Genomic DNA, 25,553 nt, shown 5'->3' with positions numbered 1-25,553 from the left:
TTGCACAAGGAGCTTTTTTGCAAGGACATCAAAACCAGAAACAATGAAACAGTGCAGTTTCCCTACTTCGTCACGAAGACGCGCTGGACATATCAGCGTCTTGTATACATACCTATGATTAATTTCCATTCAAATTGAGCCTTTTTAAAATGTTCACTTAACCGCAACAAACACTAAACATTCAATCAAGTGAGCATGTACAGCACTAATAACTACGCCTGTGCTATGCTATCACACAACAATGTATGTCAAACTGAACCGTTTACGCTGTTTACAATAATGAAGCATACAGCTGTATGAATGACAACTTCTTGTTTTTTCAATAGTGACGTTTCGATGTAGATTATTGCACCATTATCAAGCCCTGTGTAAGAATCTACATGTCACGTCAACAGCGCAGAACATTTGCACGAATTATTTTTATCACCATGTGACATGGATAGAGCAGAACATTTGCACGAATTTCAGCAAACATTACTTTGACGCGGACACAAAATATTCCACACAGACAAAAGATGTACGTGTACATCAAATATTTCATCCTCCTTCCCACCAGAGGACCATTTTCAACATGGCGAAAATTACAGTGACGTCATTAACATGATTGGTGTATGACGTGAAATTTGCATGACTAAGAATTTAATTCGAAAAATTCTTTTAAAAAACCCCGACTAGAACCAAAAACTTACAACTGTGTGATGCAAGATGGTGATCAAAATTATATCCAGTGTTGACTATCCTCAGAAATAGAGGGTAAAGGGCAAAATAGTTGTAAAATATGAATGGGCAACTAAGAATCAGTGGTGACACCAGGTGTTCGCGAAAAAGGTAAGCATGTCCTGCCCTCCCGGTAGCACCGGCCATTCACACCACAAAAATGTAAGTATACGAATGAAAAAGGTATTGCAACACCTATACTTTGTTACCCCCATACACCGGTTTATGTTTATATCATATTCATGTTTGTTTGTTGTTTGTTTGATTTTTGTTCCCTTTGGGTGTACCAGGTGAGGTGAAAATTGGGTTTAACGTCGTGCTGGAGAATATTTCGCTCATATGACGACGTGCATGCGTGTGTATGTGTATGTGCGGCTGCTTGTACTAGCCCAGACTGAAGCTGGTTTTATAGTACTAACCCACTGAGATGACATGCCGCAGTGAAGCATGAATACCCCACTCAGACACATTATAATGACTCCGAGCCGACCAGTCCTTGTTGTACCCATTAATGCCGAGCGACAGGCAGGGACCAACAAGTACCATATTTTAACGTCTTTTGGTATGATGCGGTCGGGGATCGAACCCACGACCTTCCGCTCTCCGGGCGGACGCTCTAACCACTACATCACAGAGGCAGTCTGGGTGTACCAAACACTGATATTAGATCAGTGTTCGCGGTAGGTTTTGTACTAGTGCGTGCAGAAATAAAATGATAAATATGTAGTCCAAATCCTTTGCGTGTGAAATTTTAATTTTCTGTTTCTGGCTTTGGCATTGGTTCTGGTGTTTGTGATTCAGAAGTGTTGACTTTTGCTTTTGGAGATGAAGTGGCTGAGATGAGTTGAGCAGATTTAACCCATGTCAGATCGGTCTGACACGACATAGTCGATCCGTTTCGATTGTTTATTCAGTAAAGACTTGGGCTATATGCCCCTCGTCATCATTTTACACTGTATACATGATAGAATATGGTTATCCATTGAAATATACATATTTTTTACATTTACAAAAGGAGGCTGGACAAAACATTTCGGTACTTACATGCATAACTTTATGTATTTACATAATTTGGAAATACTATCTTTAGATGGGTTTGTTAATAATTCCAAAATTTTCAACATACTTGGTTTCTTCCAAAAATAAGGTTTAATCAGCTGTTTACGATGTACTGTATGTCGTGGGCAAATTAAAACGAAATGGTATTCATCTTCAATTACATTTACATTATTTTCTTTACAGTAGATACAGTATCTTTTCTCCCGATCAATATTTTCATAACGCCCAGTTTCAATTTTTAGTTTATGACACGAAATTCGGAACATAGTTAAATACCTAACAGTGTTTGGATGTTAAGCATCTAAGTCTAATTCATATCCAAATTCACATTTGATATTGCTGTATAGCCATAATTTACTACTTGAAGTAATGTCATAATGCCATTTTTGAATAAAACAATCAATTAAGCTTTGCTTAAAATGACAACAAAAGGTACTATCGTCAACACATCCTGGGTCACACCAAACATATCCAAAACCATTTATAAATAAAACATTTTTAACATGGAACACCCAGTTTTTGACGCCATTATTACACTGTGATAACAACAATTCAAAGGTTAATTTAAGGAGACAATTTGATGTACATTGCAGTTTGAACCAGTGTTTTGAACCCTTGTTCACCATGTACAGCCATATTAGTAACATTGTGATGAACTTTAAGGATATTTTTACAAAATTTTAAATGTACACGTTCAATTTCAATTGCGCTTTGCAAACCCCAGACTTCACAACCATAGTGCATAGTAGATGTAACAAAAGAATCAAACAAACAACAACATGTTTTAGCAGAAAGGTGACCATTTCTAATGTTATGGAGCAGAACATTCATAGCTTTTGAACCTTTACCAGCTAACAATTTTTGAGTAAATCTGAAATTACCTGTGTATGTAATCATATTACCTAAGTATCTACAATCTCAAGCGGCATAAGTATTAAAATACCAATGCTCATCCTGGTTTAATTTTTGTCTTTTTTGCGGAAAACCATCACTTTTGTCTTCATAATGTTAACTTGTAGGCCCCAGTCACTACAGTATTCATGCAAACTATCCAGAAAATGTTGAAGTCCACTCGGCGATTCAGCAAGCAAGATCATGTCATCAGCAAAAAATATAAGGAACAGATTGACATATTCAATCCAAAGACCACTATCGACTATGAGAATGGTGCACATGCTCACATGATTGAATCTTAAGTGTCTGTTGCGGTTAAGTGAACATTTAAAAAGGCTCAATTTTAATGGAAAAAAATCATAGGTTTGTATACAAGACGCTGATATGTCCAGCGGGTCTTTGTGACGTAGTAGCGAAACTGCACTGTTTCAATAGTTTCTGGTTTTGATTGCGTTGCATACATAAATTACGGAGCATATAACCTTGAGCAATGCCGAAAAGTCGTGACTCTTTCTGAATTCTGCTGAGAGTGTTGTGGTATAACGTATGATATGGTCTCCTCCACGGGGGCTGCTTTATGTGCATCAGTTTTCTACTAGCATCTTCCCTGTAAAATGCATTAATGTCAAAGGTTACCGCATGTGGTATTTTCATACAACTTTCTGTTCCATTTCACAATAATATTGGGTGTCATGTCTCTCGAGCACCAATTCCCTGGAGCACAGACCTGTTTGCATTAACGGTAGTTGCTACATCTCTGAGGTAAAGAAGCAAAACAACGACATCTGCTGGACACACGTATTTTATTGATATGTTACACAATATGCAAGAGTCGTGACATTGTTCAAAACATGGGAACGACCGCCAGGGATATCATGTCGGAATTCAGATCATGCTTTCAAAGCATCAATGATCAATGAAGGGACATGAGAATGCTCGGGAAAATTATAGACCGTCCATCGACAGAGGCAATATATTTCTGGTATATTTAACAAATAACGGTAGAGTCAACACATTTGATGTAACATTTACTTCCGAAGTTGTTCATTTCACATACCATAGTGTAAGGCGGTATATAGGACAAAGGTTTCCTACACGTCGTACTACCTTTGTCCATATTTGAGCAATAATGATCATTTTGTGTGGTAGATGGCGAGCTTCCCGACAGACTCATGGGAACCAGATTTCTTTCCCAGATTGCTTTGTGTTGATCAAACTCGCGTAGCAATATATCAACAGAACAGTGAACTTTTGAAAATACATTGGGACTCTCTCACAACATGGGGAAATTCATTTTTAATGCCCTGAAGAAAGCTATTTTGGCAGTGCGTATTTTCATCGTTTCCTGCTGTCTTTTGCCAATAAAGTAGGGGGCAGGGTACATACCTCGTTTCCGTCCCACAGCTCTCTTTCCCACAAAGTAGGAGGTATCTTTGCCACTAAAATAAGGAGCGGCCTTTTCGTAGACCAAGTATGGAGCTGATTCCTGTCCAACAAAGAAAGGAGAGGCTCTTTTGCCGATAGCAAAAGGAACAGACTTCTTCCCAACAAAATACGGAAACGATTTCTTTCCTATCATTAAAGGCGCTGATGTTTTCCCAACAAATATCGGGGCATAAAATCTGTTCTGTTCTAGTCGATCCAGTACCTGTTGAGCCAATTGCGTAACTATCTGTGGAAGATTATCATCAATAATGTGTGTATAAGGCTGGCCAGAGTCCGCATTAGACACATAACTGCTGAGCAGGCGATCTAGGCCCTCGTCACCCGACAACATGTAGGCACCGCGTGCTAGCCCGTCAGGCGGAGGGTTGACTGCATCCCCTTGTTGCAGCGCAGCAGAATGCGGCGGCGGCGGCGAGAGCAGGCCAGAATCATGCATTGGCAGAGAGTCAGCACCTGGATGGTGAAAAGGAGGAGTCAGACAACACAAAAGAACAACCAAACATGCACTGCATCAAGTTTAGGTTTCACAGTCATAAATACAATGAGGTTTTAGGTCACTGTAAATGAGTGAGTGAATTATTTATCCACACATCGGCAATATTTCAGCCATGTTGTGACGAGAACAATTTATATATTATCACTTTTAAGATGATTTCGCTTAGAAATATCGACGTGTCTGTATGTACTTGTGTGACTATGTTTGTATGAGTCAAGACATGCCATAATAGTTCTTGCCCACGAAAATACCAAGTCACAGTTAAACATGGACGCATCACACATAAACAACATACTGACACCCTGTTTATCACCTCAAAGTCGAGCACCAGACAGGGAAACGAAAAGTGCCATAGTTTAGTGTCTTTAGGTATCAGGGATCAGGGTGCGAACCACCGACCTGTTCCTCAAGCAGAAAAGACCACTTAGTCTGATCATGTAACCGAAGATAGTTTCTAAAATTTATACAGTCAACTTTGATGTTTGCCACGCACTGCCATCCAACAACATATTGCAGTAACGAATTTTTGTTATACAATAACAATGGGATTAGTACACCGCTTTTAGCAGCTTCTATGATTTGTTTCAGGAAATGTCCGTAAATATTTTAAGTTCCAGTAAGGTTTCCGATTACATTCTGAATTTATGCAAAACATAGTTACTGATGCCTTTACCTGAAATTGGTTATTTTTCTTGATATATTTGTGGCAAAATTATAGTTTCCATTACAAAACCATTTAGCTTAACAGATACTTCATGCTTCTGGGTCAGGTATAAAAACATACTCAATATTATCACGCAAGAAAACGTTATTTCATTTTTTACTTGGAACATAAACACTTGATGGGAATTAATTACATATTCAAGATACAAGTGACAACATTCCAAAATATATCTGACTGACACTTACCTGAATGCTAATGAAATGCATTATATTGCATTAAGTTGCACCAACAATGACCAGGAAGGCATACAATAGGAATACATCAAAGTACTAGTGAGATATGTCATCATGTGTGATATAATCCAAATACAGACTGAAACTAACATTAACTAGAAAGCGTCACATGTGTGATTCCATTAATACAAGAACATTTGGCCATGCACAAACACACGGTTGAGCATGTTGCATCATACCTGCATCCTCGGCAAATGTCAAAACAGATCCAAGTAAAAGAAGAAAGCTCGATGAAATCATGCCGCGCATTCTTTGGATGCCAACTGATGGAGACCCTGGAAACAAACAAAACAAAATATATAAATGCAAGTTACTTCACTACAATTTAGTAACTTCAATATCCCCCCATTTCGTACATTGTTTTCCAAATGACAGCATGAATACTGATCAGATCTATAAGTTGAAAAGATCTGCATCTGCTAAAAGACGAGAACAAAACCTTACCTTTCAAACGATTTACGCAAACTGTATCGGTTGCAAATACGTTATGCGGCCCGTTCAGTCTCAACAACCTTTATATACCTGGAGGCACACATTGTGTTTCACACCTACAAAATTCATGGCGTCAGTTCACAGCAAGCAGGGGGTAAATGCGTCACCATGCCAACGTATACTAAATCATAAAATAGATTGTCATGGTATCCCGAAAATGAAATATCAGTGCATCTTTCTGGGAGTCTTACACTTGTGCAAGGTGTGTAATTTAATTCTGTGTTTCTCATCTCCCGCCTCCCGTAAAAATCCCCCCCACCCATACAATAAAAAACTATTTTTATTTCTAAACTTTGCGCCGACCTTTCTCAATTGTACACCGCCTATTAAAAAACCCATTGTCTCATACACTAATTCATTTACAACCTCCAAAACATGAATTCTGAGCGAAATTAAACATTCTCGCCCATGGGCGAGATTTTTTAATATCGCCTTAAGTTAGTCGAATTAAGTCAAAATGGGTAGATTTTTGGGTCATGATGTTTATAAACATACACTCATTCGTTTATAACCTCCTAAACATGAATTCTGAGCGAAATTAAATATTCTCGCCCATGGGCGAGCGAGTTTAAATCGGAAGTTTTCGCAAAAAATGTTTTTCATTTTTTCATCCTTGACTTATATTCATAACAACTGCATGTTTAATTTGGTCAAATCCCTTGTCAGAAAGTGCCCACAGTGCGGAGAGTTTCTGGACTTTTGTGAGTCCATAATTAAATTGTGACGTGTTTATTAAATTTCAATGGAAAACGAAAAATGAATCTTTAGCAGGTATTTAAAAGGAAGCAACTCTTGCATCTCTACTCCCTGTCACGATTAAGGATTCACATCCACTAATATTTACGATAGGAGTTCGCGATTTTTACAGCATGCAGGTGGTAAATGCGTCACCATGCCATCGCGTACTACATCATCAATAGATTCTCATGGTGCTTCAAAAAGAATAATCTCTCTAGGAGTCTTTCTCGGGTTTCTGGACAACAACCGTCAGACAACAAACACCGATCATGAAAGGTGCGGCCTGTAGTCTAGGCAATCAAGCAACACTCATGTTTGTTTGTTATCCCCCGCCGCGCGTTTAGGCTCCGTCCGTCCGTCCGTCAAGGTCATGGCGACACTTTGAAGATTTCAGCATATTAACCTGCATGCCATTCTTGTCAGCGAGATACCTCAAGAACTATTCAATGGATTTTCTTCATATTTGACATCAAGCCTTATCTAGGGAGGGCACAGGGCCTAGTCGATTGCGGTGACCTTCACTTAATTTTTCAAAGTCACTGCGACACTTTGAAAATTACAGTATGTTAAGCTGCATGTTAAGCTTGTCAGCGAGATATCTCAAGAACCATTCACTGGACTTTCTTCATATTTGACACCAAGCTTCATCTAGGGAAAGTGCAAGGCCCAGTCAATTTTGGTGACCTTCACGTAATTTTCAAGATCACTGCGACACGTTGAAGATTTCAGCATGTTAACCTGAATTCACTGGATTTTCTTCATAGACTTTCAAGACTTCCCTTGAATGTTTTTCAATAAGCAATTTTTAGTACCGTTTTTGCATATTTCATATACTATGACATTCATGTTAAGGTCAAAGTCATTCTTGAAAATATTTGCGTGTTTGAACACTACAGAGCAAGATATCAAGAGAGGTTGACTGGCCATGTTTTTGTTGACATTTAACTTCATCGTAAACTTTCATTACTTTGTAAGTTTGATTTGATAATTTGCGGCGGGGGATTATGTCACCTTAGTGACAATGCCTGTTAACCCCCGCCGCTCCGTCCTATATAGAGGAGAGATGGCTTGATCTCACCACCCACGTTATATATCTTGTGGATGCCATTTCTTGAAGATAAGTGATAGTTTTGCATTTCATGGTTTCAATTTGATTGTTGGGCGTTTCATGTTGCTTTGTTTTCTTTTCGAATGGTGCTTTTTAACCAGGTTATATGAAAGCCGTAACATCATATACAGTCAAACAATTTTGTACGAGGTCTATGGTATAGATGGTAGGAATTATTATTACTCAAAATGATAATGAAATATGGATTATGCAGTTACCAAGTTTTGACTTTGAAACAAACGTAAGTTGGACGCAACGAAGTTTGTCATAAGGGCAGCATTTTTATTTTCTGTGTTTCCGATCACCCGACCGACCCTAATTTTATTGCCGACCAAAAAGCCTTATGTTTTCATTCCGACACCGCCGACTCAAACCACGAACGTACCGAATCGTCCTATAAAATGTTACCACACGAGTTATGTCCCTTGACAACAGACCGGCCAAAACACTCACATAGCAGACAAAAACGAAAACAAACATCTGCTCTGTTTTGAAGTATCATCTTCATATCCCTTTTAAAGTGGGACTAGTGTCATCTTAATTTGATAACATTGTAAAATTTATTAACTCTATAAACTCATTCAAGCACTAAATTAAGCCATTAAGATTGTGTCAGCTTCCTATGTATGTGAGCCCTGACTGTCTAACTGGTGTCTAACTGTCAAACTCTACACTTTATACAGGATAACTGAAATAAATTGAAAACAATGTATCTTGAATTTGATTGCAAAACTATTTATTGATATGGACTGATCTACAAATATTTCATTATTTAATGGGTACATAAGTCCCGGAACATTCAAAGGAAATTTATATTAACCAGCTGTTTAAAATGTAGTATTTTTGTAATTTTAATTTAGGCTAGATTTGACTTCAATCGCCAGCGGCTGAAGGGATGATATAAATCCAGCTAGGGTCCATGCAGGTAGCAAAAGTACTGTAAGTCCCCATGGTCCCTAGCATGGTGATCTACCGTCAGTGGCTGGCGATCTATAGCCAGTATTTATATTGTATTGTCCAAATAGTGCTATTAGTTTTAAATTCCCACACTAGTTTTAGTTGTAATTGTGATATTCTAGTTGTTTTACTGTCCTTTGCAGACAGGTTTTTATAATATACACATATTACATTTCAATGCCAAATATGTTCTCGTCACGATATGGCTGCAATATTGCCGATGTGACGTTAAATATTAACTCACTCACTCACTCACTCATTATTTAATGTTTCATTTATAGGTGTCATCTAAGATATTTAGGGTGAGTTTATCAAAAAAACAATTGTTTGTCTTTCTCTCAGTCGCTGCCACAAGTTCGAAGTCCAGAGAAAGCGAGAAATTGTAATAAGAATTGCAATAAATGAGAATCAAGAACACTATTCAGATAATTTTGTCTTTATTAATTTTTTTTCCCCGACCGACCGACCCATGTTCAGAATTTTACGTGAAACACAAAAAAGCGAAATGATTCGCTAGCTATGTTCAACAGTACTACAACGTTATTTGCATTGTCCATGGTGGATGAAAATGATGTGCTCAATTGCATTGACAATTTATTAAATTGATTCGTTACATTGGAAGAGTCCACATCGCAGGTGTTTACAGGACAAGTAACATGATATTAGAATATACATATTACCTCACCCTGGTGATCTAATACATCCACAATATCCATAGCTCTGGGCCCCGTTCCCCAAAGCGATCGTAGCGCTACGACAGTCGTACGTCTATGTTAAAGTATGGGAGTTACGATCATCTTTGTGCTACGACAGTCGTACGTCTATGTTAAAGTATGGGAGTTACGATCATCTTAGCGCTACGACAGTCGTAAGTCTATGTTAAAGTATGGGAGTTACGATCATCTTGGTGCCACGATCGCTTTCAGGAACGTGCCTCTAGTCTTACCGAGCGAGGTACTCCGTAATTCTTCGTAGATTGTCTGTTATTGTCAGTGTATCAGACGACCATGACTACATGAGGCAGCTACTATACAACACACCCACTAACAGGTTGTGGGAATCTTGACTCGCTGGAGGGACATTGTTTCATTAACATGTTAGACATTGTTAGTCCTTAATAAATCAGATGTTTATTCCAGCAAACAGAAAGGCGACTGTCAGAGCGAGCATGACCTCTTAGAAGAACTTGATATTATCATTTCTCGTACTACACTGTACACTAGGATATCTAGCTCTTTGTTAACTTATTTCATCGAAGCCATACAAGTAACAAGTATGGAGCGAGTTGCACCGTTCCCTGTAATGACACTCATTTTGACATAAAACGTATGAAATCGTAAATGATCTGGGTCTTGGAAGTGAAGAGAAGATTTCACCTTTTTACATTTTGGATGTGGGGGATATTGGCTTTGAGCAAACCACATGTCCTTTCCCACACACTTGCAGCAGATCTTGAAGGTAGCGGTGGGTGAGAGACTTGGGTTACCATGGTGCATAATTCCAGAAACTAAACCTCATTCATGCCAAGTATCCATTCCTTATTATCATTTTCTGCAACAGCTTTACCATGAGTAGAATATGTACATTGTTTCTTTTCGAGTAAAGTTTGATGTTAGTATATGTACTCATTTATACATTGTGTAACATTTTAGTATGAATTTCATTTTGTTGAGAATGAATATTCCTTCGAGAGCTATTTCATGGACAACGTGAACATGACGGGACTAATAGCATAAGACAAAACAAATATTATTCCGAGTGATTTTGGTGAGTGAGTTTAGTTTTACGCCGCACTCAGCAATATTCCAGCTATGTGGCGGCGATCTGTAAAGAATCGAGTCTGAACCAGACAATCATGTGATCAGTGGGAATCCAGGGATTCGATGACATGACTGTGTCAACCAAATCAGCGAGCCTGACCACCTGATCCCGTTAGTCGCCTCTAACTGAAGATCAATTCTAACCCGGTTCTTCACGGATCCTCAAAATCGAAGTGGGGAGAGGACAAGTGAATGCTTCTCCAATTATGTAGAGTACATATCCGTTCTATACTCAATTATTGGTCCACCACTTCTGACACCATACACCGATTACAAGCCGGTTAATTGATGTTACATTAGAGAACAAATGCAAACGACCTAGGTACCAAGAAACCACATGAAATGAAACCAACTATCGGTTACACCCACTTGGGCTGTCAGTCCAGACTTGCAGAGGTCATTTTAAGACGATGCATACGGGATTGCAGATTCACTCATGAATATTTGTTAAAAGGTGAGGTTTTGTATCCCACGTGTTGCATATTCTTCCTGACTGTAGTGATCAGGAGTTCGAACCATGATCGATGAGGAATCGTTTTGTTGATATTGCTTCTCATATAATAATTGTATTTTATAGAAATTGAAGTAACTGATAGTTTTGAAAAGCGTATATTTTGTAATTGTAAGTACCACATGTTTTTGGAAGAATGAATACATAACTATGATTGTTAGTTGCTGTACCTTCAAAGGGGGTTGAAGTAGGGTATACTAATTCCATTTCATTCAAAGTAATTTTCATTATCCGTGATTTTAATCGTAGAATATGTGTTTTTAATGTAATGTTATTTTGTGCAAAGTGGCTAACAAATGAAGTAATTGTTTAAATCCAGCTAGGGTCAAGTCAGGCTGCAAAAGTACAGTAAGTCCACATGGTCCTTTGAATGCTGATCTATCTTAGTATGCTGATCTGTCTTAGTATGCTCAAGCAGCTGCCCCGTTAACAGCTCTTATATAGGAGTCATTCTCATATATTCTCATACCAAAACACCACATGAAATGAAACCAACTATTGGTTACACCAGATTTGCAGAGGTCATTTTAGGTCTCCGATCTGGGGCCACGTATGAATAATTGCAAATAATATGACATAAAAATTCGGTGTGGGTTGAAAATATTGTTTTTTGGAATTGCGTGTGGCGGACTAAATGGAAGTGACAGATAGTGGAGGGCTTCACCACGGGGTAGCCGATTGCACAATCTCCTCATCCAACGTGTTTTCTTGGCCTTGTTTAGTAAAGTTTTTGTAAAGACATCTGTGGCGCCCATATTGTATGTGACAAGTTAAACGAGTGCAGCGCATGTGACATGTCGTCTGGTTTGCAAGAGTTAGATTGAAGTGCAAAATAGGGTGGGTAATTTGATATACCCAGCTTTCCACCAGTTTTGTGAAAACAAATTATCACCAATATTATCATGTTACGTGACATTTAATGTCAAGCGATATTACTTTTTGTATTTCAGCGATGCAATATTTTCTTTTTTTCTGATGAAACACGTAACACAACTATTATTAAGTTTCAAATGTTCGTAAACATTTTCTATGAAAGGACAACAACGTTCTTTATTGACAGTAGGTGAATAGGTGAACTACTTAGCAGAACTATTTCAGCATGACGGGAATTTCAAGATCGTGCTTGACTCATTGTACAATAGTGAAAGCAATTTGTTTCAGAGCCAAAGCTTTATCCTTTTAGCAAACCACTCAGAACACAGGCTTCATAATATATAGTGAATGAGTGAGTGAGTTAATTTTTTAGCGATGAGAAGAATTTAGACATTAAAACGAAATGAATTTTTAACACAAAAACCTGTCTTCAGTTGACAATAAAAAATACTAAAGTATCACAAACTAAAGTATCACAGATATTAAAGTAATTACATGCGACAAAACCTTTTGCACAAAGCCTTTTGCACAGGAAATCTGAATTTTCACAGGAAAAGCAGAGTCTCTTCTTACTCTATCATGTTTCTATCTGTTTCAGCAGTGTTACAGTATACAGTGTTACAGAGTCCAGACAATCCAGCGATTCTCACATCAGATACGATGATAAAGCATGTGTTTATGGATCACTGTGAAGTAGTGATGATACCAAGTGTTCGCGAAAAGGTGATGGTATCATGCTCCACCGGACTTGACTTTGCATATGTTTATGACTGGTGACAGTCATAAACATATGCAAAGTCAAGTCAATTGTTCACCTGAAATAATTCGGGAACGTGTGGTAAAAGTCAGAATTGGGAATTGCAGCGGACATAATGTTTGTCACTGATGTATCATATTTGGAAATGTCATCCATAAAACGTCTTAAGAGCTTTACTGAGGCCTTGAATGTTGTAACGTTGATTGACATGAACAACTTCTGAGCAGAGTTACAACAAGCATGCTATCATAAAACATACACTTGAGAGAACAATACCATACCAAAACGGGCTATAGATCACCAGCAACTGAAGGCAGATTACCATACTGAGGACCAGGGGACTTACAGCACTTTTGCTACTTGCATGGACCCAAGCTGGATTTACATCATCCCTTCAGATGTTAGCGATTTTGACAAAATCTTAATGTAGACACATTTTAGAAATGAAAAGAACATATGTTCTACGACCGGGTTGAATATACTTTGAAAGACGTGGTCTTCCATACCTCCCTGGAGGACAATAATTTTAGGATAATTTAATTCCCTCAGAGGAAACACACAAACGATCTCAGTTACTAGTTTAATCTATCAAAGCTATTGCTCTATTGATCAAAACATATTAATCCAAATAGTTTCTTTAATAAATATATTAAATGAACATTAACATTATTGTAAATATCCTTTACTGTTTTGTTATACTGAAATACTTATCACTTTTAATGGAAAAATCAATACATTAAAGCAGGACATGCTAAAGGAGGATCTTCATATTCTATCAAATATTCATGTGTATATCTTGTATGGCGCATGTGGCATCGTCTTTCAATCGGGACGGACAGCTCAAGTAGATGTAACCGATCGTTAGTTCAACTTGATGTAATTTATTTATACCTACTTGGGTGTCCCACTTCTTTATGATTTGTAAATAGATATATATTTTATGATTGGAAGTTTAAATTAATAACTCAGAGTGTTGGTGGCTGTGTCCTCAAGGGGGCTTAAAGTACTGTACAATTATTGTCCTCCTGAGAGGGTACGTAAGTCCCAAATCATTCAAAGTAAATTTAAATCTATCCAACTTTTTTAATCGTAGAATATGTGTCTTTTTAATGTATGGCTCAATGTGTTTCACTTGCTAGCAGCTGAAGGGATGGTGTAAATCCAGCTAGTGTCCATGCAGGAAGCAAATCTACTCTAAGTCCCCATGGTCCCTAGTATGGTGATCTACCTTCAGTTGTTGGCAATACGTAGCCCGTTTTTACATTGTATTGTCTTCTGAGATGAAGCTGTTTTAGAGTTATATACTAGTTTTATATTCGTATCTGTAATGTTCTAGTTGGTTTTACTGTCCTTCGTTGACAGGTTTTTTAATACTTTTACCTTTGTGTTTTCTAGAATTATTACTTGTTTTTAGTCACGATATGGCTGAAATATTGCCGATGTGACAATAAATCTTAACTCACTCACTCACTCACTCTTTTGCATTAGATCACGGCTGTAAGATCTATTTGCGGGTTTGTAACTCCTGTACTGGATGGATGAGAAGTGGTGTCACAGATTTGTTGAGTGCTGCCTTAGCAGTAGAACCGGCCATTGTGTTACCAGGAAATCCAACATTCCACAGTAAGTTCCACTGGATACCTTCCACATCAAGCTTACATGTGCTTCTCAAAGAAGAGACTAACAGGGTCGGGTTACTCATGTGACATGAAAGATTCTTGTTGATCTTAATAGAAACTTTACGCCACTTGCAGAGTTATAATGTCTCCATAGGAATGTATGTTGGTATCAATGGGCGACGTAAAAGACTGATTAATCAGGCAAGGTGAATGTTTCCTCTCATGTATTGACCAACGTAATATCACTGGAAGGTTGCTGAGTGCAGCGTTAGGCGAAAACCCCACAACAAATTAATGAAAAAGGACAGCTTCAATGAGACAGGACTGGTTGTTCACCAGGCTTAAAAGTCATGTGTTTACTCAACCGAATGAAACGTCCATTTTCGTTTTGATAAATAAATGCATGTAACCAGTTTATGAAAACCACGTGTCTGTCTTCAGGGCAAACAGTAGAAGTTAAGTTAACTCACTCACTCACTTTTATTTTCTCATCTCAACGTGAAGCAAATGTTTACGAGGTCATTCGAGTAACATGGGGCCCTGACATAGCTTGTTGACAGTCTTGGCCGTGATATCAAATCGATTATATTAAGTCATAATGCGACGGGAAGAAAAATAGGGGTATCAGGGAAAGCGTCATTACCCATCATGCGTTAACGTGTTTTCGTCAGGAAGTTGGACGCTGTTTTTATAACTCTTGTTCTAAAATAACAACACAATAGATGTGTTGACAGCCTCGGAAGTGGGTTGAGTTGAAGTTTGCTTTTAGATACAAACCAACAGTCTACGTTTCACAATGATTGACCTTTACTGGAAACATACGGTTTAGAGGATCCTAAAATCGATTAAAGGTATGAGTTATAGACGCATTATACCACGTCTTTAAATCGGGCATGGAATAACATTAACCATGTGCCATGACTAGAGACAACCAAAACGCAGTTGATTTTGACGACAGTTAACTGGTCAGTCATCGTAATAACGTATCAGTGAGGTAGGTATGTGACCCAACTAGTAGTACTACCACTACTGTTGATAAAGACTACTACCACTACTGTTGCCTGTGACTATGATGTCCACGCATGGTATGAACCTGAACATGTGCAGGAAAATTGTAAATTACCTTGGAACAGGCCCATATACAGCCTTAGAAGAACTCCTGCCAGCAAACCTTTTCTAGATCTTTTTGATAAAACCTATGAATCTATTAATGTTATTGAATTTTCTGTCCTTTTTGACAGCAATGTGATTGACATGATTCAGAAAAAATACCGAACTGTCACTCTTACATCTCAAGTACCAAATTGTCCGACTTCCCATTGCTCACGGTGCGTTTGATGTTGGTCCTTCCTGATCTTTTGACGCAAATCAGAATGGTGATCGGAAGCACAGGAAACACAGTCTTTGTGACGTACTGGGTAATGCAAAGTCAAATGCAGAAGGCTGCAGTGCTGGAGAGTCTACATATTATTCGAAAAGTTCAACTTTGCAGAAGTTCCATTCGCTCTCTGGGAAAGAGCCCTGAGCTGATGATGCGCTTAACCAGCGTGACTGTGGAAGGATCATAATAATAGTAGTTCATTTATCATGCGCATTTCTCCACGCATAATGCATTTTCGAAGCGCCCAAACAATCTGATTAATATTACCCTGGATAACCCAAGATGCCTGTGAGGGGCTAGAATGTTATAGTCACATGGTCTATCCTCACGGGTACCCATGTTTCTGCTGGGTGAACAGAGGCAGTGTTGAACACACTCACTTGCCTGTGGTGAGACCACATGTATCACTTGTGCTTCGTTGTGCGGCAGGACTGAAGTCCCAGAAATTCTGATGAGTCAAGCTGCCAAAACGGTCACCCATCCAAGGACTCCCTGCGTTCACGTTGCTGAACTTTGATCTGATTTGTGAGCTGAGATCTATGCACAGGACAAAACACCACCACGATCACCCGAACTCTCTTTGCTGAATTCATCTTATTTAAATCTGTAAATATTACAAAAAAAGAAATGGACATATTCAATGCGTTGTGCGTTATTATTAAACTAGAATGCAATTCTCAACTCTTTGGTTGTACAATGCAAACAACCTTTAACTGCAATCATCTATATACCTTTTGTTGCTATAATACATTATGCTGTATGTTTTATGATGCTGAATTAATTTTAATTCTGTCTCGTTTAGGAATGCTGCTTTGAGCTATTTATCTTGGCTGTAATAACCGACGGACTTATAATACCTGTTGCTGGCTTCATTTCTTGAAACATTTTAACTATAATTTGTGGTGAACGCACAGATGAAGTATGAAGTACTGTTGTCTTTCCGGTTCTACAATAGCTTGGCTGGTTTCTGTCAAAGCCTTGAAAAACTTTTCAACTAAGGGAGAGAAGAAGCCTGGCTTTGAAGTTGGAAAATCACTACTTGTCTTTGCATAATGCCTCATCATACTTTACTGTAAAGAAAACATTAAAAAAACACAGGTTTAATTTACGTAATCGTCAGTCTCAAGTGATTACTCTAATCGTATCAAAGCAATGCGTCTCCCTTCATATCAGTCTTTATACAGATTTCCTGAAATTAATGATCAAATATTGTCGTTCCTCACTGAAGCTCTTGAAATATTAAGTGAGGATGATGCCAATTTGAGTATAATCTTCACAGGAAACACTGAATGGGTTAAATATTTGTTTAGTATTAGGTAGCAAAGGAACATGCCAACCCAGGCTGACAAGCATGAGGCATTTGCAAAAAGCAATTTGAGACAGGCACATGGACATGAAATATGGAAAGAATAACTCTTTTAGCAGAAGAAACCTCCAGTATGTTGTTAATTAAGATGTGAAAATTCAGAAGACCAGGCAACAATATCTCCAAAAGTATTAGGTTTGTTCTATAAAAAAGGTAGAATATTTTGTAGGTTGCCTTCTGATATTGATATTTGTCATTTGATTGATTCCATGGGCTACTTCAGTCGCCGTGGAAGTTGATACCTATTCTAACCTGAATTCCTCATGGGTTTAGTTTCCTAAACACACCTGTGATGTCTAATGTGTTTGTCAAAATCGAGAAATTGAATGTATTATGTAGTCTGTGCAGTTACATTGTATACCGCTATCCCACAATACAAAGTTGAGAAAAAAACTTCATTCCGTGAACACAGATATACCTAAATATCTATCTTTAGAGGTTAAGGACATTTTGTCAAACATGAAAGGAAATGTCATTTTAAGTTTACCAGAGAAAACAATAATGTGAAATGCTGGACTTCCTCATTGATAACATTTTTGTCAAATTAAAGGGTAAAACATTTACATCCCCATGGACACCGTGTGTGTTACTCTTCTTGCGGATCTATTTTTTATGTGTATGAATCAGAACTTCTGCTTGGGTTTGACCAAATCAAACAAAGACAATTTTGCCAAGAAGTTTAACCTAAGCTTCCAGTACATCGATGATCGATTTGGGGGCGCGGTGGGCGAGCTGTCTAAGGCTCCAGGCTAGTAATCCAGCGAGCTTGGAGGTGCCCACCTGTGACCAGGTGTAAAAAACTTTGTGTGCAGACTCTTTCAGTGTTGTCACAACCCCTAGTGTACAGTACAAACTTAAAAGAACAAACAAATCCGTTGGTAGATGACCAGATGGTGGCCACATGAATACGTGCAAACACCTAGTTGCGGGTACAGCAACGTGCAGTGAACTTGGACAAAGTACTGTGACTATGAGTCCCAGTCCCCCCAGCTGTGAATGGGTACCTCGTAAGGATGGGAAAGCCACATTAACTCAATGCGCCTAGTAGGCAGCAAGAGTTGCATGCTCCCCAGGGAGTTGAGATTGAAAATACGATATGCCGTTGTGATGGACATCCAATGATCAAGGGAAAACAAAGCTCCTTTGAGCAGTTGTACTGGATATCGGCGCTATACAAATGTTTGTATCTATGATGTCTCATTGAGATAAGTGATCGGTCCAATTCTGAGTAAACAAATCAGTCAGTCGATGCTGTTTACTCGTACCATACATTACCAAACCTCTTAGAGAACAATATTTTTTTACACCTGTCACCCAGTTCTGTTTTCCATTGTTATCATAAAGCATGATTATGTTCTAACATTTCTACGATAATCTGTTTGATGACATATTAACTCTTCTTAACCAACATTTGATTACTTACATTTATGATTCGATGAAGACAAGAACCCTACCATATTCACAATACGTCAATATAAATGGTTGGTCTTGACATTTGTGTCGTTGCGGATGAAGGTAAGGGCAAAATCTGATAGGACACCGATGTCCTTGAGAAATGCAAAAGTTTAAATTGGTACACACATATTGACATGAGTGTAAGAGGTTGAAAAATACGATTCCGGACTGAATTTAACTATCATTTTAAGCCATGTCATGTTCAAAACCGCTCTCTCAAAACAACGTTTAACACGTCACCACCTAGCCCATACATTCGGTGTTGTGTCTCAGTCAAACTACCAAATCTTCAAAGATCCTTCATACCAACGTCAAGGATATATTTAAAAGATATTGAACCAAGCAGGGAGAAAAGGTCATAATCATAACATAATTATCCTTTCTTTGACCCACAATCAAATCGTTTCACCCAACAAAAGTATTTGTACAGGTTACAACTGCGTTGTTTATAATGCTATCAAGAAGTAATGACCTCATATTTGCATATTGACTAAATAGTTTCAAAGATGTATATTTGATCCTGTAATTTTGAAGAACAATGAAGCCTGGGAGGTAAAATTCAGCACCACAAAATAGCAGATGCAGATACCCACGGAATGGGCTATTGTTTCATGAGGTCCATTAATGTGTCACTGCAATAATACTTAACCAATGATACCGAAATAGCTTCTCTTCACCCAAGAAGTAATACTATTTTGTACCTTTTGGTATGTCATCGGTAAGGCTGCATGTGTAACACGTCTTTCCTTAAGTGGGTGGCAGGGCATGTTTTCCTGTAGCTTGGAATTTATAGGGCTTTCATAATCATATTTGACACAAAAAATGTTATTGAGCCTGAAGGTCGCACACCTATAACTGATAAGAAGCCCGAGCAATGAGCTCCCTCTGCAGACACTGTTCAGGAGGGGATGTAATCACCGTTGTAATTACCTTTATCAAATAGCCATAGTGAAGGCAACTCTCAGAGGAGAGAGCAATTGTGTGCATCCTACTGTGACCGCAACTATAACCATTGGGGTTCTAAAGTACTGCCAACATTGGCTACATGACTATAACTTCCAAATCTCAAATCGCATTCTCTGAAATACTACCATTTATTGAATCGGACATGAATATTTTATTAAACAAAATAAGCACATGCTATTTATTAAAAGAGATAAGGGGCAAACCATGTATTATCAGTAGATATGTTATTTCAACTTGAAAAGAGTACTTAAATATACGTATTTATATACTAAAACAAGCATTATAAAGAGAACACATGACTTGTCAATGTAGGACTCCCAGTTCACATTATGAAGGTGCTGCTTGGATGTTGATAGAAATCAAGAATGCGTCATTCGGCATTGAAAATACACCTTGAGGATTCACCAACCCATAACTCTAGATCCCAGTTCTGGATCCTAATAACAGAATAAACTATACCAATAGGATTGTTTCTCTGTTTTCTATTGGTGCAAAACAGATCTCCCGCGCTATGATTTATGTGACGTCCTCCAAACTATTAACTTGCAAAAGATTTAGAACCAAGACATTTGCCATCATGATGCACAATCGGAATCAACTGTTTCCTGCTACTCTTCCGATACATGTAGCTCTATATCCCTGAACAGAGGAAAGTAAGATAGAACCCACCTCAGTACATTTCAACCCGCTTCTCTATATGTAGATGGAAAGAGGTATTTCTAGCGGCTTAGCTGAAAGTGCATCTGTGTGGATTGGTAGACGACGCGAATGACTGTAGAAGGATAGCTTGGATGGTATTCAGGACGAACGGGCTTCCTTCTACGAAAACAAACTATTTTTGTTACTCCTAATTCTGAAACTAATGGCTAGTAGAACTTGAGTGCGTCAAGTAGTTTCAATAACCTGTACAAGTATGCTGTCATATACGTAGGTTCTCCATTATTCAATGGATTGTTGAGGATGTCTTTTTATGAATTAAAATGTCACATGAATTAACTTTTAGTTATAAGGGGTCACAAAAGTTGAAAGCGCTGAGTGTGGATTTGAACTCACACCTTGAACTATGTATTTTGACCTGTTGAGAGGGAGCATGGGAGTTACCTGCCCTTTGCCTCCTTTGCTTTCGGTCATATTGTAAAAGCTGTGAGAAGCTGTGAGTAATTTCTACATGATTCTGGCGTGGCGTGGCTTCTGCTCGAAAAACATAATACTGTACTGTATAATAGGTATATAAGGGATGGTTGTTGAGAGGTATGAGGGAACTACTACTGCTTTGGATGTACGCTCATCTGTCTGCTTATCGATGTTTCACCACTCAAGAGACCTACCACTGGTCTACAATGATCATTCAACAACTGTCAACAATCTTCAGTCAGTACATCCGTTATTACTCGTAGTATCAATATTTTCGTGAATTGATATTTTGATTTTATACTCAATTGTATTGAAAATCTGTACTGTCATTCATTGTAACCTTGTTTATTCAACATAATATATTATTGAATATTATAGACTGATCTGTATTCTATTTTGCTGGTTTAAAGGGGACTCACAAGCCGTGTATCTCAGTAATTTCTAAACCCTAACAGGATAAAGTGGGGCTCTGCATGCAAGGTCACAGAGCAGCCCTTTATTTCTCAGGCCGAGAGCGTCGGAATATGAGGTACAAACAATATTTCTCATGGTGGTGGACAGAGGTTAGATACGTGTACCCCTGATATTCTGCAAGATGCTGAATAACTCCTCCCACTTGTACCGTTCCGATCCATCTGTCATTACCTTTCACATTTCACATTGTAATTGTCAAATCCAAATGGCATGCCTACACCATTAGAAAGGACATGGCAAAGGGGATCTTTCACATTGACGTCCCGTGTAGCAAGGAGCTTGATGATACCCATGTTAAGGAGATGAATAAGCAGTGTTGGGGATCTGTGCTGTGGACGTCCGGGATGTTGATAATCTGCATGTTAATATTGCGACAAACGTACGCCCTAATGCTTATGAAAATGTTGCAAGACTACCCTGTTGCATGGATCTGTATGCTCTCGTGTTCAGCTTCGTTACTAATTACCGTGGTTATAATCCAGAGAGCGTAATGTAATTTTTGCAGCTAAAGGTAAACAAATAAAGACACAATTACACTCATACTGATCATTCTGAAACACATGTACTACACACTTGTACTATTTCCCATTGTCAAACTGGCACTGGTATCTGACTATTGAACCTCATTCCAAACATTCACTCGACATTTATGCGCTGGTTATTTCATCAGTATGATGTAACCATATTTAAATTGTATACTGTCAATCATAAAGCGACTGACAAGTAGTTCCTGTTTTCATATTACTACAGTTATAAATCAGGATGTTTTCGATGTAGCGTTCCATAAATCCTGCCTCCATTTCCCAACTTCCCACAAACAGCTGTAAAAATTAAAGCCACCACAAATATTTGATAGAAACTAATTAAATCATGTTTATACCATTAGAATAAACGTCTTAATATCGCTCACACTGTTTCCACAACAAGATCAGCCTGGTTCACAATAGGGACCAATGGCTCAATAAGCTCAACTAGTGACCCTGTGGTATCACAGGCAGGTATATCAGGTAAATGATGTATGCTTGCTTGCAGCAGGGTGAATACATGCACTTGACATAATACCTTCAGTGAAAGGCACATTTCCATCTCCAGGACATATGAAAGTTCATATGAATCCAGGGGACGGTGGGGTAGCCTAATGGTTAAAGCGTTGGCTCGTCACGCCGAAGACCCAGGTTCGAATCCCCACATGGGCACAATGTGTGAAGCCCATTTCTGGTGTCCCCCGCCGTGATGTTGCTGGAATATTGCTAAAAGCGGCGTCAAACCAAACTCAGTCAGTCAGTCAGTCAGTCATATGAATCCTGTTTAGCCAACCTCAGAGTGACTGGAATTTGGCTCTGAACTATTTCGGACTATTTCTACACTGGTTAGGTTCGGTATAGATGAATATGATTATTCCGTTGAGATGATATTTCTGTTTTGAAAACACTAAGTCTTTACTTTGATACGTTCTCCCTCAAATAACCCATCCTATGATGTTCCTATATATTGCAACAATGATACTGAGCTATATTAGTGGAGTTGTACTTCACGCCCTTAACCATTTAACATATTATACGAAAACAAATCCCTCACTGGATATGTTTATGCTTGAATACATAAACAGTATTAATGACTGACTGACTGACTGTAGTGTGCTCATAAAGAAAAACGACAACAAATACGTCGGCAATTCGTGATCGTCAATGTCCGAGACCGCTCATGATGACCTTATAGCTGCGTGTATGCCTTGTCCATTTTGTTGCTCTGGGGATCCCTTTCTGGACGTAAAGCGTTAGTGAGTCGTCAAAGCTTAACCTCGCTTAAAAAGTGAATGAGTGAACGTCGAACTCAGCAATATTTCAGCTATATGGCGGCGGTCTGTAAATAGTCGAGTCTGGACCAGATAATCTAGTGATCAACAGCATGAGCATAGATCTACGCAATTGGGATCCGATGACATGTGTCAACCAAGCCTGCGAGCCTGACCACCTGATCCTCTTCATAGCCTCTTACGACAAGCATGGCTTGCTGAGGATAATTCTAATCCGGATCTTCGCCGGTCGTAAATGTGTAGGTCTATATAAGTTTACTCTCAACAATTGCTTTCAACCAAGGGTCCTAAATGTGCCACCGAGTGCACCAGTACTAAAAAGAAAGTTCCACAATTACTGATATGCATGATGTTTTCTATGTAACGTTCCGTAAATGTGAAATCCAGGACAAATATTTCCTAGAATCTAATTGAATAATGTTTATACCATAATCCGAAATATTCCTCAGGATACGCACAAGTATCAGATATCGATTTGCAGTATTTTCTTTCAAAATTGGACACTTATTAACGTCATGCCAACGTTCGCCGCAGTCTATCTGACCAGGCATAATCGGTATCTGTTCATATATAAGACATAAATACCTGCCTTTGGACATTCGTTACATTATATGCCATAGTACCTCAACTTGTTTCCCCAACAACCTCTGTCTGGTTCACCGTCTTTACTAATGGCCCATCGCCACGCAGTGGTTTGGCAGTGCAGTCCTCAAGCTGGCGTGCTAGCTGAAACCAACGACCTGAACCGAGCAACCTTCTGTAACCACAGGCACGTATATCAGGTAAATGTTGTATGTTTGCCGGCAGCTGGGTGAATACATACACTTGATATAATACTGTTAGAGAAAGTCACATTTCTTTCTGTAGGATATATGTCAGCCTACACGAATCTTGTTTTGCCAACCTCAGGTTGACTGGAATTTGGTTCTGAGTTATTTCTGTTGATTTGTATGCTGGTCAAGGTCGGAGATGAAAATAGTTACACTTGGGATCGGGAAAAAATGCGTATGAGAGAGTCGAATAACCCGTCCTGTGGTTTTGTTATATATTACAACATTGGATACTGAACAATATTAGTGGAATTTTCATGTATGACATTTCACGCCCTTATCCATAGAAAACATGCTAAGAAAACAAATCCCTCTCTGGATCTTAGTATACATAAACAGTATAAATGACTTAGTAATGATCATGACTGACAGTAGTGTAATCAAAAAGAAAAGCGACAACAAATGTTACAAGAGATGGAATATAAAATCTGATCTCAGACACAAGCAATGCAGATTAAAAATAAATTAGGAACAGGCAGTACAACAGATAGAAGATGATAATTATGTGACCTAGGTGTCGTTGTACGAACAAGCCTTAGCGCTACAGCTGTCGTAAGTCAGTGTTAAGGTATGGGAGTTACGATCATCTTAGCCCTAAGGTCGCTTTGTACAACGGCACCCTAGTCTTTAACGACAAACACGCTGGAAGAGTTGGAGACACGTTCCATTGTCGCATGTAGGCAGCAAATCAATACATCACCCCATTAATGAAATGGAGTTTCAAAATTTCTCCTACCCTTTGGCATCTTATTCTGTGGCAGGTAAAAGTTCTGCTGTGCGGTCTTGTCAGATGACGGATGCTAAGTGTCATGTGCTTAAACACTAAGGTTAATGAATACGCATAAAAAAGCATTAAACCGGATCAGAGATTGGAACTCTGATGATATTATACACAAGTGAAACTGAGGCTAGACTGAACCACATCACTTCCTTAATGATGCAAATATTCCATAATAACATAAATGAGATGCACATAAACCATATCAAATTCCACTACAGAACCCTCCACAAAACCTCTTATCAGCTTCGTTAAGCTGATTGCTTAAGTTTAAAGTTTTTTTTTAGTTTAAAAGTTTATACTTTTGATTTGCAAATCATATGAATACATAAAACACCATGACCTGATAACAATAAACAAATTTGATATATCTCCCACCTGACACAGTTGACTACATGCTGCTACAATGATATAATTTTAGACTTAAGTTGTGCAACATCTATCAGAAAATGGGATATTCAAACGTTCACACAAGCGGAAAGGAGGAAAAACGATAATAAAATGGGAGAGCTGCTACATGATGCACTACATCCATTATTATTTAACGCCTCAATCTGGAAATATTCTAGATATATAACAGCGACCTGACATGTTCAGGGAGTCTGGACCAAGCAATCCTGTGATTGACATGACATACATGAACATCGATGTGCGCAATCTTGGTTTGATGTTCAACACAAGAAACAGATATAGGAACATGTATAAGATATGATAAAAACAGCGTTACGGATGGAGAAAAAACATTGCTCTATCATAAACGGTGAGTGAAACCGCTATAAATACTAGTTGAAAAAAGCAGCGTAACGGATACAAAATTATCTATTCTATTTGACATGGTCAGTCCAAGCAACTTGACTATACCTTCTACATTTATGATGCATGCACGTGGCCGTCAAAGGAAGCCGCAGT

The 25,553-nt window shown here is 38.5% G+C and overlaps 1 long non-coding RNA gene across 1 annotated transcript; it reads left to right on the top strand.

The window, feature by feature from the left end:
• The first annotated feature begins 8,438 nt into the window (after positions 1 to 8,438).
• LOC124258622 lies at positions 8,439 to 23,435 on the top strand. The gene is made up of 3 exons (XR_006893627.1): positions 8,439 to 8,518; positions 10,641 to 10,644; positions 23,424 to 23,435. It is a non-coding gene; the product is annotated as an uncharacterized LOC124258622 (long non-coding RNA).
• The last annotated feature ends 2,118 nt before the right edge of the window (positions 23,436 to 25,553 follow it).

Source organism: Haliotis rubra, unplaced genomic scaffold (genome assembly GCF_003918875.1).
Source record: "Haliotis rubra isolate DU_JTF1 unplaced genomic scaffold, ASM391887v1 Scf7, whole genome shotgun sequence".
Taxonomy (NCBI): Eukaryota; Metazoa; Mollusca; class Gastropoda; order Lepetellida; family Haliotidae; genus Haliotis; species Haliotis rubra.
The sequence above is the reverse complement of the archived record's forward strand: the minus strand, read 5'-3'. Positions and strand labels throughout refer to the sequence as shown.